Raw genomic sequence first — 14,308 nt, forward strand, 5'->3', positions numbered from 1 at the left:
GATGGCATAAAATGGAAAACATAAATAACAAAGTATTTCGTTTTCTTAGCCAAAGGAAAGAATATCTTTTTTAAATCCAGAAAATTGTATATTATTTTGGAAGCTGTATGCAAATCAGACAATTTAGACGCAATATCAGAAGGAAAGGTGGTCTCCTAGGAAACTCTTGGCAGTTTAAATGTTTGGTAGGTTCCTTCTTCAATTAAAGCAGAGTACAGCAAAGGGATATATCCCTTGAGTCACCCCATGTATTAGAAGTCATCAGCCTTCCCAAAACACTAGTAGTCTGAGTGAAACTTTTTGTTGGAGCAACTGGGTGAAATCCTGGAGCATAAATAAATTCCAGATTTTAAACTTCACCACACAAATCACATTTTGGGGGATAATATGTTTAATTTCATGGTAAGAAATCTGTCGAGGGTCAACTTGCTGCCCCCAAATAGTTTAAGTAGGTCAATGGAAACTTCTCAAAATGGTAAAGGTCAGTGAATGGCCTTTCTACAAAAATACTTTCTTTTCCAATACTAGACTTTCTTGAATAGGCTCATTCACTAAATCAGATAAATGTTGATAAATAATTGGATAGTCAACTTTACACCAGGATGAACCAATAGAACACTTGTTTTGTTTTGTGCTTTGGCCTTTTATAAAACACAGTTGGGAAAAGGTTGCCCTAAATGGATCAACTAACATTCAGCCTAAGCCATGACTCACTCTGATCTCTACAACAAAAGCACTCCTTTTGCCCAGGATTTAAATGTATTAAAAAAGTTTCTCAAAATTTAAGAGTAGTTGAGATTCCTTCTTTTTACATAACTTACATGCAGCCAGGAACCCAAAATCTGAAATTATTATTTACGTTAATTTCTTTCCATTCCCTCAGCCTCCAGAGCAAACAGAAATCAACTGTAAGGGTGTCATACATTACCTCCCTCACCCCAATTTCTGTACAGTTCAATGTCTAAACTAATCTTAGAGGACAGTATCAGGAGCTACATCTTCTACTGTATACCTAATACCTGTAGTTGACTTTTAGCAAAGCAACATCATCCATCATATTAAACATTTATTTTTTATGTTATTGCTTTACATTAATATATAGATGCATTTCAGTTTTATCTTCATGTAGAGCCATGAATACAAGGTTTCATCTCCATTTTTGTCTATTCATTATTTAATATCCCTGATAATTTTTTCTCCCTCATAATTTTTTTCTCCCTCAAGGACATTTCTGTAAGTTTCTTACATGTAAGTGCCAGAAACATACTTTCTGCAATTTCCAGTTTTCATATACTATATCGTAGAAGAGCTTGGTACTTCAAATTGTGGCATTTTTTTTGTTTAAGGTTTTTATTTATTTATTCATAAGAAACATACAGAGAGAGAGGCAGAGACATAGGCAGAGGGAGAAATAGGCTCCCTGCGAGGAGCTTGATGTGGGACTCCATCCCTGGACCCTGGGATCACAACCTGAGCCAAAGGCAGATATATGCTCAACCACTGAGCCACCCAGGTGGCCCGAAATAACAGAATTTAAAGACTGGTGCTGGCAAGTTCCAGGACTCGGGGTCAGCAAATAAGCAGAAGCCACACTTCCAAGCAAGGTACACAGTCTGCTTCTCATCCTCTGTTATCATCCCTCAGGCTGCTACAGGCTACGTTTTGGAGTGTGCATTTTTAGTAGAAGTAAGACAGCCCTCCTAATTGCAGCTTGCAAGAAAGCACTAGGAACAGAACTATGTTAAGGACACTTTCCCAGGAGGGCACAGATGTTCTGGGTGAAGCCCAGGTCTAATGGTTATGAATCCTTCAGTGGATCCATATTTTTTTATTCCAGAAAGCGTGTGTATGATCTGACTCTGAGCCTATATACAGATGTACATGGGAGATCTAACCAGGGAAAGTCCTGTTACCTGACCTATTTCCACATTGTCTAAACCAAGTGAAAAATCCATTTAGCCATAAGCTATAGAAATACAAATAAGAAAGAAAGATTTACTAGTAGAATATCTCTGACTAGATTTATGATTGTATAAAAACACTGTGTTTTTCTACTTGTTTTCCTTGTTATCTCAGAGTTGAAAGATATCCACTTTAAAACAAATACAGCATCATAGAAACATAACTTATTATATTACCTAATAAATAATAAATGTAAACATAATACTTATAAATATATATTAATAACTTTCTTGTATTAGTCTGGGGCTTCTTTTGATTACCTTGCATAGTATATTAAGTGACTTATACAGCTGAACTCTTTTACATGTTTTAGAAGACAAGCATATCTTAAAGTAATATGCTTAACGTTTTCAAACAGAAATTTGCAAGTCTTTCATCTTTTAAAGTGCCCTTGCTTTCTTTTTTGAATGTATTTATCATTCAGTGGCCCATAAGAAATGGTTACATTAGCACATTATAGTAGCATGTTTTAAAAATATGTTGTTATAAATTTGTTGAGTATGGATATGGTTTAACTTAAGGAATATTAATTTGGAATAAAATTGATTTGTGTATTTTTATCATTCAAATATTAATGTAGTCTAAGAGCAAGATACTTTAATACTCTAAAGTTCAAGTAGGTTCAATTTCATTGTTTATAACATTTTATTTTCAATGAGCATGCACATTTATATGACACAACTCAAAACGATTCAAAAACTTATTCAAAAACTACAAAAGAGAATAAGAAACAAATCTGATTTAAGTGTTATGATACATTTAATTGCAATGCGATTTTAATGCTTATATGTTCTCCATAAGAATTCATGGTAAAAACTAAGGAAATTTCTTGTGTCTAGCAAAAAGCAACTGATTGAGACATCTCAAGATAACTGACTTACATATTTTTTTTTAAGATTTTATTCATTTATTTGAGAGAGAGGGAGAGAGAGAATGAGCAGGGGAGGGGCAGAGGGAGAAGTAGACTCCCCCTGAGCAGGGAGCCCAATGCAGGGCTTTGTCTCAGGACTCTGGGAATATGACTGAGCTGAAGGCAAACACTTAACCTCCTGAGCAACTCAGGCACCCCCTGATTTATGTATTTTAATCATCAGATTTTTTTTTTTAAAGATTTATTTTATTTTAGTTCGGGGGAGGGTAGGAAGGAGCAGAGGGAAAGGGAGAGAGAGTAACTCAAGCAGAGTCCCCACTGAGGCAGAGTCCCACATGAGGCTTGATTGAAAGACCCATGAGATCACAACCTGAGCTGAAACCAAGAGTCCAGTGCCCAACTGACCGTGCCACCCAGGCACCCCAATCATTAGATATTTTGGTTAGAGTTTCTTGTCATTTACATATATTACTAGTTAGTCAATGTGGTGGATACAGCTATTGTTAATTAACATTTGCTTCCCCCCCACACACACACCCATGGGTGTACTGAACGTATCTGACCCTTGACTTTGGGCTTGGCCATGTGACTTGCTTTGACAATGGGAGATTAGGAGGGTGTGATAATTCAGGCCAGAAAGCACTTGCACAATTGAGTTTGTTTTCCTCATTCTTGCTGTTCCCACAAGAACATGCCTGGGCCAGCTTGGAGGTAAATGGAGTCCATCTGCCTCTGATGAGCTGCCCCAGCCAGGCCTAGCCAACCCCAGACACATGAGATATAATACATGATGGCTTGTTGAGGCACTGAGTTTTGGGGTGATTGGTTATACACCATTACTTTGGCAATGGGTAATGTAAAGGCTGCTTTTAGGCTACCAACTTGAACAACAGCAATCTGAGTAAGATAAAAGAGCCCACAGTAAAACCACAGAGCTATAAGCAAACAGGCAATGCAAACAGCCTCCTTAAGCAACCCACCTCAAAATAGCCATAGGCCCTAACTGACCAATTACAACCAGGCACAATTTCTAAGATTACCAAGAGTGGGAAAATTTCATATGCTCCCATCCTCCCTTCCTCCCTCACTCTGCCCTGTAACTGTGGCCCCTTACCCTCCACACCCTCCACACCCTCCACACCCTCCACACCCCATACACCTCTGCCTTATCACAGTCTCTGTTTTACTGTCCTGCCCATTGCTCCCTTACTGTGTATTTAAAATGCTCATATCTTTTTTTTTGTTCTGCCTTGGGTGAATTCTTTCACTGCCTGGGCCACTGTCCTCCACCTGGTAGGAGCACCCCACAGATAATCAATGCAGATACCAATAAGAAATGCAAGGGACAATACCCTGCCTGGGTTTGAGTTCCAGCTCTGCCAGAGACTAGGTGTGTGACCTTGGCACATTTAACCTCTCTGAGTCCCTTTTGCAGCCTTTTCCTACTAGGAACATAAAGACAGAAGGCTCCAGAAAAGCAGCTTCTCTGGAAGAAAAAGAACTTTGCACTAATTGGCAAGTTTGACAATATGGAAATTATATTGAGAGACTAATTGAGGATGTAGGAGGATTTAATGGTAGTTATAAAGAAAAGTATGTAAACGGGGGAAAAAATGAGTCAGTGATTACCTTCATGAGAAGCAAAAGTTATATCAAAAGGAAACAATCATAATACATGATTTGGCTCAACAATAAAAAATCATAATAATTTAAATGCTGAATATTAATGTAAATAACAATCGTGCTATATCTGAGTTGAAAGGAAAGAGTGAAGGAAATATCACGGCACTATATTTACATTTACCCTCAGGTTTCTCAACCTTAGCTTTTGGGGCTACCTTAGTCTTCTTTGTGGGAAACCATGCTGTGCATTGTAGGGTGTTTAACAACATCTCTAGTCTGTACCTACTAAAAGCTGGTAACGCACTCTCCAGTTGAAAATCCCTGGTGTACATTAAGAGAGAAATACGTAATGTCTAAAGCTGTTGAGGTTTCTAAGATATAAAAGTGTGTTTGGGGGCCTCTGGATGACTCAGTTGGAAGAGCATGCAACTCTTGATCTCAGGTGTCTGAGTTCAAGCCTCATGTTGGGTGTAGAGATTACTAAAAAAATAAATAAATAAAATAAAACTTGAATATGACCTTCTCTTCCTTTCCTGTCTCTCTCTGGTACATCTTTCCAAAACTCCAAACCTGGAAAATTCTCCTCTGTCTATTCCAGGCCTTCACTCAAGCAACTGATAATGGAGAGAAAGGAGCTAGAAGAACTTAGGTTTAGAACTCAAAATCCAATTGCCCCCTAACATTGGCAGGCAGTATAAATACTTTTCCCTAGACAAGAAGTTGTCTTACTATTGTATATAGTCTTTTGTGTATCTGGACTTTAATTCCAACATGTGAGGGGTAGGGGGGCCTTCTCTATAGCAAGAAGCAATGCTGGGACACCAGCAGGGGGTTTGAGAATTCAATCTAATTTAATTCTGATCTATTTACTCAAAGAGAGTATTAGATTTCACAGTTTGAAGGCTCAGTCCTACAAGACTGCCCCTACCCCACCTCCTCTGCAGATGCCTGTCACAAGCCCAGACTGTCACCTGTACTTCTGACTAACTGGCTATAGGATCATAGGTTCCAATGACTTCCTCTTTGGGTTTGATTAATTTGCTAGAGCAGCTCTCAGAGCTCAGAGAAACATTTTACTCACTAGAGCACTGGTGTATTATAAAAGGACAGACTTTAGGAGCACCCAGATGGAAAAGATGCATAGAGCCAGGTATATAAAAAGTCCATGCCCTTTCCAGGCATGCTACTTTCCCCTAATCTCCAATGTGTTCACCAACCTGGAACCTCTCTGAATCCTGTTTTTTTGGGGTTTTATGGAGGCTTCATTAAATAGTCACAACTGATTAATCATTGAGGATTGCCCCTCTGCTTCAACCCTAACCACAAGATGGATTCTCCTGGCAACCAGCCCCTATCCTTCGGGATTTCCAGAAGTCGCCTCATTAACATAACAAAAGACACCTTGGTTGCTCTCTTCACTTAGGAAATTCTAAGGATTTGAGGAACTCTGTTCCAGAAAAGGGACAGAAATCAAATATGTATTTTACTGTAAATCACAATTTCACACATAGCTTCTCCTTTTTCCTCACACTTCTGATACCTTTCTGTTTTTACATGAGATCATGGCCTTGCTTCTTAGGACTAAGAAAATAGAATCAGCAAAAGACAGTGTTGAGATCCCTGCTATCAACCAAACTACCAACCTCCCTGCATTTACAATTTTTATTCTGGCTTTTCTCCTATTTTTAAGAGTAAACATATTCCATATATTCCAATTTAAGGCCAGCTCCTGCACTGATGCACTGCCTCTGACCACTTCTTAAAACGTCCAGCATTTTGCTCCTATGGTAATCTCATTACCTCCTGTATCATCAAATTTTCTCTCTCCATTAGATCATTCTCATGAGCTGACATACTTTAATAGCACCCATCTTTAAAAAACAAATTTAAGGAGCTCCTGGGGGGCTCAGTCGGATGAGGGTCCAACTCTTGATTTCAGCTCAGGTCATGATCTCAGGGTCATGGGATTGAGTCCCATGTTGGGCTCTGCACTGGGCGTGGAGTCGGCTTATGACTCTCTCTCTCCCTGTGCTTCTCTGCCCATTCTTCTAAAAAAAAAAAAATTAAAAACAGACTAAAACGTCCCTTGACTTCACAGCTCTCTACCTATTGTCCATTTCCTGTTTTCCTTCACAGCACAGCTCTGTGAAGTGGATATCCACCCTGAAGTCTCTGCTTTCTCACAGCTCATTCTCTGTTGAATCCACTCCAGCAAGGCTTTATTTCCACCACTCATGGAAAATGCTCTTGTAAGGTCACCAGTGACCTCCAAGTGGCCAGATAGGAGGCCAGCCAGTCTCGTCTTCCCTGACCTCCCCGCAGCAATGGTGGCTGTGGCACCAACACTATTCCTCCTTTGCGCACCTTTGCAACAGTGTGTATTCGACTCTGCTCGAGTCTCCTACTCCCTCCCTCCGATATATCCTCAACAAAGCTTTAGGGCTTTTTTTTTTTCTTTTTCAAGCACATATATTACTTCACTATTCAAAAATTTTTAACAGCTACCTTCACCTTTGGTTCACCTAAAATGTCTTTGATGGAGGACTTGTTTCCACATGGAGCTCATGTCGAAAACTCTACCTCTCTAACACTCATAGTCTGAAGAGAGAAAGACCCAATGTGGGGACGGGGATTCCTTCTTCAGCATTTCCAAGGCCAGCCTCCCTTATCCCAGCTTCCTGCCCAAACCCCTGCCACTTCTTCAGAAATTGACACTAATCATCACCACTTCACAAAAGACCTCTGCCTCCTAAGCACAGAAATGTGGCTTTCCACTGTGCCTTCATCAGGGCCTCCAGGTCCGAATAGAGAAATTGGAGTCAAGTCCTGGGTTCCAGTCCCCACTCTGCCAAGTTCCAGCTGTGTGAGAGCAGGTGACTAAATCCCTCTCCACCTCAGTGCCTGCCTTTGTAGAACGGGGATAATAATAGTACTTGCTTCATGGGGTCCATGTGAGGATGAAGTAAGATAATAGATGTCGAATACTGGGAACTCCCCATGTTTAACTAGCTGTCATGCAGAGACATGCCTATGGCCCATTCACAGGGCACACAGGTAACTGGGAGAAATGTTCTTTGGCAAGAGTACTGATCGTGGTAGGCCTCGTCAAGAGTATCTTTGTCAGGCTGCAAAGGGACAGGAAACCAGAGAGCGGCAGAGCCTTGACCAGCACATAAGGTAATCCCCACACCATTCTGCAAAGGAAGAATGACAGTTTCCGTCCCCGTCCCAGTCCCTAGTCCTCTTGCCACATCCCCATCTAGAATTCAAAGCCATTGACCTTCCCTGCTTCACCAGGATCCTTTGAAGTGCAAGTTTCACTCTGATCTTTAGTGGAGCCCCAGGGCCGGGTAATTCCTCTGCCCCTTTTATTATGCCACCGTGTTTCTGATCAAACAGAATTTGAGGAGAGGATAGAAATCATCCTGTCCAACAGTAAACAAAGGAACTCTCAGGGCAGCCCAGCGCTCTCCCAGCGCCTCCAGCCTCAGGTGTCCTGGAATGCTCCTGCCCCGTAGAAAGCCACTTAACTCTTGAATGTAGAAAAGGATGGAGAATAATGACAGGACAGTTTGGCTCTTAAATGTGTCTGTGTGGTGACTGTGTGTGTCTGTGTGGTGATCTTTACGTTTTCAAAAATGCTGTAGAAGTATAGCTCGGTTGGTAAGAAGGTCAGCAATTTATTTTTCTGTCAAAGTCCAGATAGTAAATATTTTAGGCTTTTGGGCTATACTGTCTCTGTCTCAACTACTCAGGTCTGCCAGTGTAAGGGGAAGCAGCTACAGGCAGTAAGTGAAGGGCGGGACTGTGCCCTAATGATATGCTGTTTACAAAAGCAGGAGTGCATTTGGCCCAGGGTCCATAACTTGCCAAACACTGGCCTAGCGTAATGTTTCTCAATCTGGAGTCATGTCCGTACCACCTTCACTGTATTTTCTAAGCCTATGCACATCTATGCTTATAACATCAGTAAAGCTCACTCCATTTTTAAATAAATTGATCATAAAATAAAAATGATATTATCACAATAAAAGGAAAATGACTAGTGCAAGTACCAAAAAGGAGACCTTAAAAGTATAAGTACCATTGAAACAATTTAATTAATTAATTAATACAATTAAAACAATACATTGCAACTAAAATGCTAATTGAAATTTGAAGAATAGGGATCCCTGGGTGGCGCAGCGGTTTAGCGCCTGCCTTTGGCCCAGGGCGCGATCCTGGAGACCCGGGATCGAATCCCACATCAGGCTCTGGTGCATGGAGCCTGGTTCTCCCTGTGCCTGTGTCTCTGCCTCTCTCTCTCTCTCTCTGTGACTATCATAAATAAATAAAAATTTAAAAAGAAATTTGAAGAATAAGATTTACCACTGAAGGTAAAGTTCTTTAAAAAAGCTGGTCTCATTTTGTGCCTCCTCATTCCAGATGCTCTCTCCACCTTAGCACCGTGGCCTTCTTACAGTCCCTTCTTGTATTATCCCTGCCACCATCGTGTGTGTGTGCACAAGCTATTCTATGTGTGCATAGTGTAAATAAGCCAGACCTCCTATTATAGCTGCCCATCGACTAGCAGGCCACTCCTTGGAAGTATATGTCACAAATGCCATTTTATATTGGAAATTATCGAATAATTTTCTGACTCCCTTGCTTATTACCATCTTCTTTTTGAAGTCAGGGGATCAGTATCTAACACTGCAAGTTACCACAGCAGCTTCTGAGAAATAATTATTGCACTGAATGAATAAATGAAATAACTAAGATTTTTAAAAATCTAAATTAGTCTTTTCTGGTTGTCACTTTTCTTTTTTGTAATCTAAATCTACATTTCATCCATGAGGCTCTATAAATTCATATTCTTGTAACTAGTTAAAAGCCAACACCTTCTTAATAAGGGAAATGTTTAACTAGTTCCAGCAAAGACAAGGATCAGAACTATGCCTTCAAAATAGGGAAGAGAACAGTTGAGTGACTCTGGGCCATTTTGAGCTTAGCTTTCTCCAAATATCCCAAGATGACACCCTTCCAATGTCAGGATCCCTTTCTTTCTTGGGCAGTACCGTCCCATCTCATGAGACCTACTGAGAATGTCAATTTCATGCTTTAAAGTTAGTAGGCAATTCCTAAAATAAGAAACATTCATGTCCCATGTCCCTACCATCCAAAATGATCTTGCATTTTGCAACTGTGCTGTACATACTTGGGAACAGTGGCAAGTTAAACAGTAAAATTTTGGATCGAAGCCAACACTGGTTAGCATCCTTACTCTGCCCTTTACTAACTTTTGCAATCTATATTTCCTAATCTGTGACACGAGGATAACAAGAGCTATCTCGCAGGAGTTCAGTAACAAAAATTCAACCAAGTAAAATTTAAAGATCTCCTTGGCTTTATTAAATCAATTCATGAATGAGGCAGCATTGAAGAAGTAGAGGGGAGCTCCAGAGGACCATGGAAAGGGAAAGGCTTTTCAAGGCAGGACAAGGAAATCATAAACAGAAAAAAGGATTATCTCAGGTGAGGTCACCTCTCTTTGGGAACAAAAAGGTCCTACTCATCTTTCTCTGGGTGATGGAGAGGGTCCATGTGACAGATTATCTTATTGATGTTGCCCAGACAATTCCTGACTGACCTGTTTAAGACTACATTTTGGGCAGAGATTGAAACTGCAATTAGATTAGCTGTTAAACTCTGGTTTGGTGCCATGGCTTAGAACAAGTGACTCATTTTGGGCCTGTGGTTTTCTTTTGAACACAGGACTATTCTAGGGATTTCGTTAGGATAATAATGTAGAGTAAATATTAAGCCCAAGATCTTACTAGTATATGATAAGCACCAAATAAATACTCATTATTGCTGCTAGTGTTACTTATAAAATTTACATGCTCCATTCTCTTCAATGAGGATGAAAAAAAATGCTATTCACATCAAGAACATTTTTTTTTAATTGAGAAGAAAGGGATTATCCAGTAGGTCTTTTCTGACTTAAAATACAGCATTATCTCTTTAACATTTCCTTTTGCCTTCATTAAGCACAAAATCCAAAAATAATTTGGAAGACAATTCTATGATAATAAACTCAATTTCAATGCAGTTGAAAAAGAATGGAAATATAAAAACTCTAACTTGTATATCTAAGGTTGATACCAAAAAATGTTGGGGCAGCCCCAGTGGCCCAGTGGTTTAGCATCGCCTTCCGCCCGGGGTGTGATCCTGGAGACCAGGGATCAAATCCCAGGTTGGGCTTCCTGCATGGAGCCTGCTTCTTCCTCTCCCTGTGTCTCTGCCTCTCTCTATGTGTCTGTCATGAATAAATAAATAAAATATTTTTTTAAATGTTGAATGCAGGGAAATTTGTGGCAATCTCAGTATTTTTTAAGTTTTTATTTTTATTTTTTAAAGATTTTATTTATCTGAGAGAGAGAGTGTGTGAGAGAGAGTGCACAAGCAGGGGGAGGGGATAGAAGGAGAGGGGAAAAAAGGCTCCCATCTGAGCAGGGACCCCACCACCACCACCACCACGTAGGGACTCCATCCCAGGACCCTGGGATCATGACCTGACCTGAAGGCAGGCAGCTGCTTAACTGACTAAGCCACCCAGGCACCCAAAAGTATTGTTTTAATAAAAGTGGGGGTTTTTTGTTGAATAAAAACTCCTTCAGCACTTTCAAGTCTTTGTCACTTCTCAGTGACATCCACCCTGACTGTCATGTTTACAATGTAACCTGCCCCATACCTCCTCTAGAAGCCCCTGGTCTCCCTATCCCTAGTCCTTTTTCCCTGTTTTCTGTGGGACTTCATCTACCTACCTATCTATCTATCTATCTATCTATCATCTATCTGTCCATTAGAATCTTCACAGGAAGGAATCTTTGTCTCTTCTCAGATGCCTCTCCTCCATCTATAACAGTACCTGGCTGTTGTTGGACCTCAGTAAATACATGTTGAATAAAAGAATTAAGAAGGACAGAGACTACAGAACACCTTCTTATAGAAGAGTTATGTCCCCCAAATATTTAACAAAATCCTAAGCAAAAAGCAACAGGAAATACCAATGTATAAAAGATATTATCTTTGTATTATATGTGAGTCTATGCTTTAGGCAGTGCAAAGAGCTAGATTATGGCACAAGGAAGTGAGCTGGGGTTACATTAACTAACTGGAATTAAAATAAAAAACTAAACAACAACAAAAAAAGAAGTGAGGTAGGGTTGAGTTCTCTGGGAGATTTAGGACTAATCCTGCAAAAGAACAAATCAGAGTCTCATTCCAGTTCCCACAATGATTTGCATGGAATTAGCAAGATACTCTTGCATCTATAAATTTAATAAGTCTCTGTTTCAGTAAGAGATGTTTGCGTAGAAATCACTGTCATGTCTTCATCATGTACTTGTTTGGAATGAAGCTTAAGCTATCACCTTATTTCTGCAGAGACCACCTCAGGTATTCAGTGTTATTATTTGACTTGATTAAACCAGTGTCGAAATTAATAGGAAGTAGAAATCTAATATATGGATAATATAGCTATATAGCCTCCAGATATGTCTAGAAACTAGAAAACTATAATATAAACTACTCCTAGTGGAGTATATGTATTACTTTTTTAAAAAAGTCATGTGTTTTCTCCATCTGTGTATACTTACTTCTTTTTGGAAATTTGACATAAACAATTATCCTTGTTTTATAAAATAGATTGAGACACAACATTTTAAAATTTATCTACAGCTAATCCTATCACATTTTAAACACCCAAGATACATTATTCAAAGGAACCCTGGAGTGGAAAAAGAATTGCCCTAAACAGCTGTTTTTCTGATCATTTCAAACCAACCGGGAATATGATATACAAATTTTGTTTCTTTCCTGTTCTCAGAGCAATAGAAAAATCCTTTCAGGGTAGAATATAAAACAGACAGTAGACAATACAGTAGAAAAAGCAAATCAGGGGGATCCCTGGGTGGCTCAGTAGTTTAGCGCCTGCCTTTGGCCCAAGGCATGATCCTGGAGTCCCGGGATCGAGTTCCACGTCGGGCTCCCTGCATGGAGCCTGCTTCTCCCTCCTCCTGTGTCTCTGCCTCTCTCTCTCTCTGTGTGTGTGTGTCTCTCATGAATAAATAAGTAAAATATTTTAAAATTAAAAAAATAAAGATTGTGGTCAGTGAAAAAGGCAGAAAGGAAGAGGGAGAATCGTAGCTGCAAAATTTACTTCAAATTGTAGAAACTCAGTAAAAGTTGCATTTACAGTCAAAGTGCCCCCTTATCTTCACCTACAGTTTGGGAATAAATAAATAAAATCTTTTAAAAAAATACCAAACAGCTAACATCCCAACTGGGCATAGGCTCAGAGTTTGAAGAACTGGTTTTCTGAGACCTTCATTTGATGTGCTACTCTGATGAAGGACGTTGGTGATGCAGGAGGCTGTGTGCATGTGTGTGTGTGTGTGTGTGTGTGTGTGTGTGTGTGTGTGTGTGTATAGTGGTGGTGGGTGTGTGAGAAATCTCCATACCTTTCCCTCAATTTTGTTGTTGAACCTGAAACTACTCTTAAAAATTGTCTTACTTTATTTAAAAAAGTAAACTGCAAATCAGTGTATATGATTCCATTTTTTGGTAAACTATATTAAATGATGTATGTTTATTTATAAGCTTAGAAACTAGTTTGGAAAAAAATTTATTTACTTATACAATTCTGTGATGCTTATTTGTTTTAGAATTTACTAATCTTGTGCTTAATTTTTTTCTTAATGCTAAACCAAATGTAACTCAGTCACCTAAAAAGCACCAAATTATAAGTTGTTTTTATAAGAGCTAAACTTAGTTTAATATCTGTTCCATATTTCTACCAAATTGGCATTTAAATCATAGCACACAGTCAAATAAGCCAATCAACCAAGCATTTGCCCTCTTTGAATATTATATTAACGGACTCTTTCTTATCTGTTAAGAATGTCAGGAACATTGAAAATAGCTAAGATTAGAATCACAAAATAGGGAACTTAATACCGAATAATTACTGTGTTTAATATTTGCCTTCCATTGTTCTAAGAATTTTTCAATTACAACTTATTTTATCCCCTAACAACCTTATTGTTATTTGCATGATACAGCTAAAGAAATTGAGAAATAGAGAGTTTGAATAACATGCCCAACGTCAAAGGTATTAAATGTGGATCTAGGATTTGAACTAAGCAATCCAGCTGCAGACCCTGTATATTTACCACTCAGTAACCAGTGGTCCTTCCAGAACTATTCTTAGACTAAACAATAGACAGCACACATCATAGGGCAGTCTTTTCTTATAGGGACAGTCCTAAATATTGAAGAGTTTTTGTTTTTAATCATATTGAACCAAAGTTGGCTTCCCTGTATCTTATGCTCATGGGTCTTAGTACTTCTATTTAGAACAATATAGAACAAATCAGAGAATCGGAGATCTTTGAGTAGAATAAACCTTAAGTTCAGACATCCTTCCGGTGCTTCTTCACCTAAATGGTATTTAAAGAAAGCTGTCAAATCTCACTGGATTACTCTGCAAGCTTCACTCCTTCAGTTTCTTCAACCTGAGTTGCTTGTCAAAGTTTCTCTTCTTGATATGCAGAATTGACTTTAGCACTCAAGATTTGATATATTACAAAATCAGAGACATAAGTTCTTCATGCAGCTACTACTATAGTTTGATAGGCAGGACATCTCTGTTCTGCCCATATGTGTGTATCTCGTACCAATGTTGAACTATCTTAGGACACACTTGTCCTGTTGAGGTCAAAGTGTACTCTCATGCCAATCACAAGAGTAGAAACTAGGATCTCATTGTGAAGAAGTAGTCATTCCCAATGTCAGTTGTCCATGGAAAAG

Source organism: Vulpes lagopus, chromosome 13 (assembly GCF_018345385.1).
Source record: "Vulpes lagopus strain Blue_001 chromosome 13, ASM1834538v1, whole genome shotgun sequence".
Taxonomy (NCBI): domain Eukaryota; kingdom Metazoa; phylum Chordata; class Mammalia; order Carnivora; family Canidae; genus Vulpes; species Vulpes lagopus.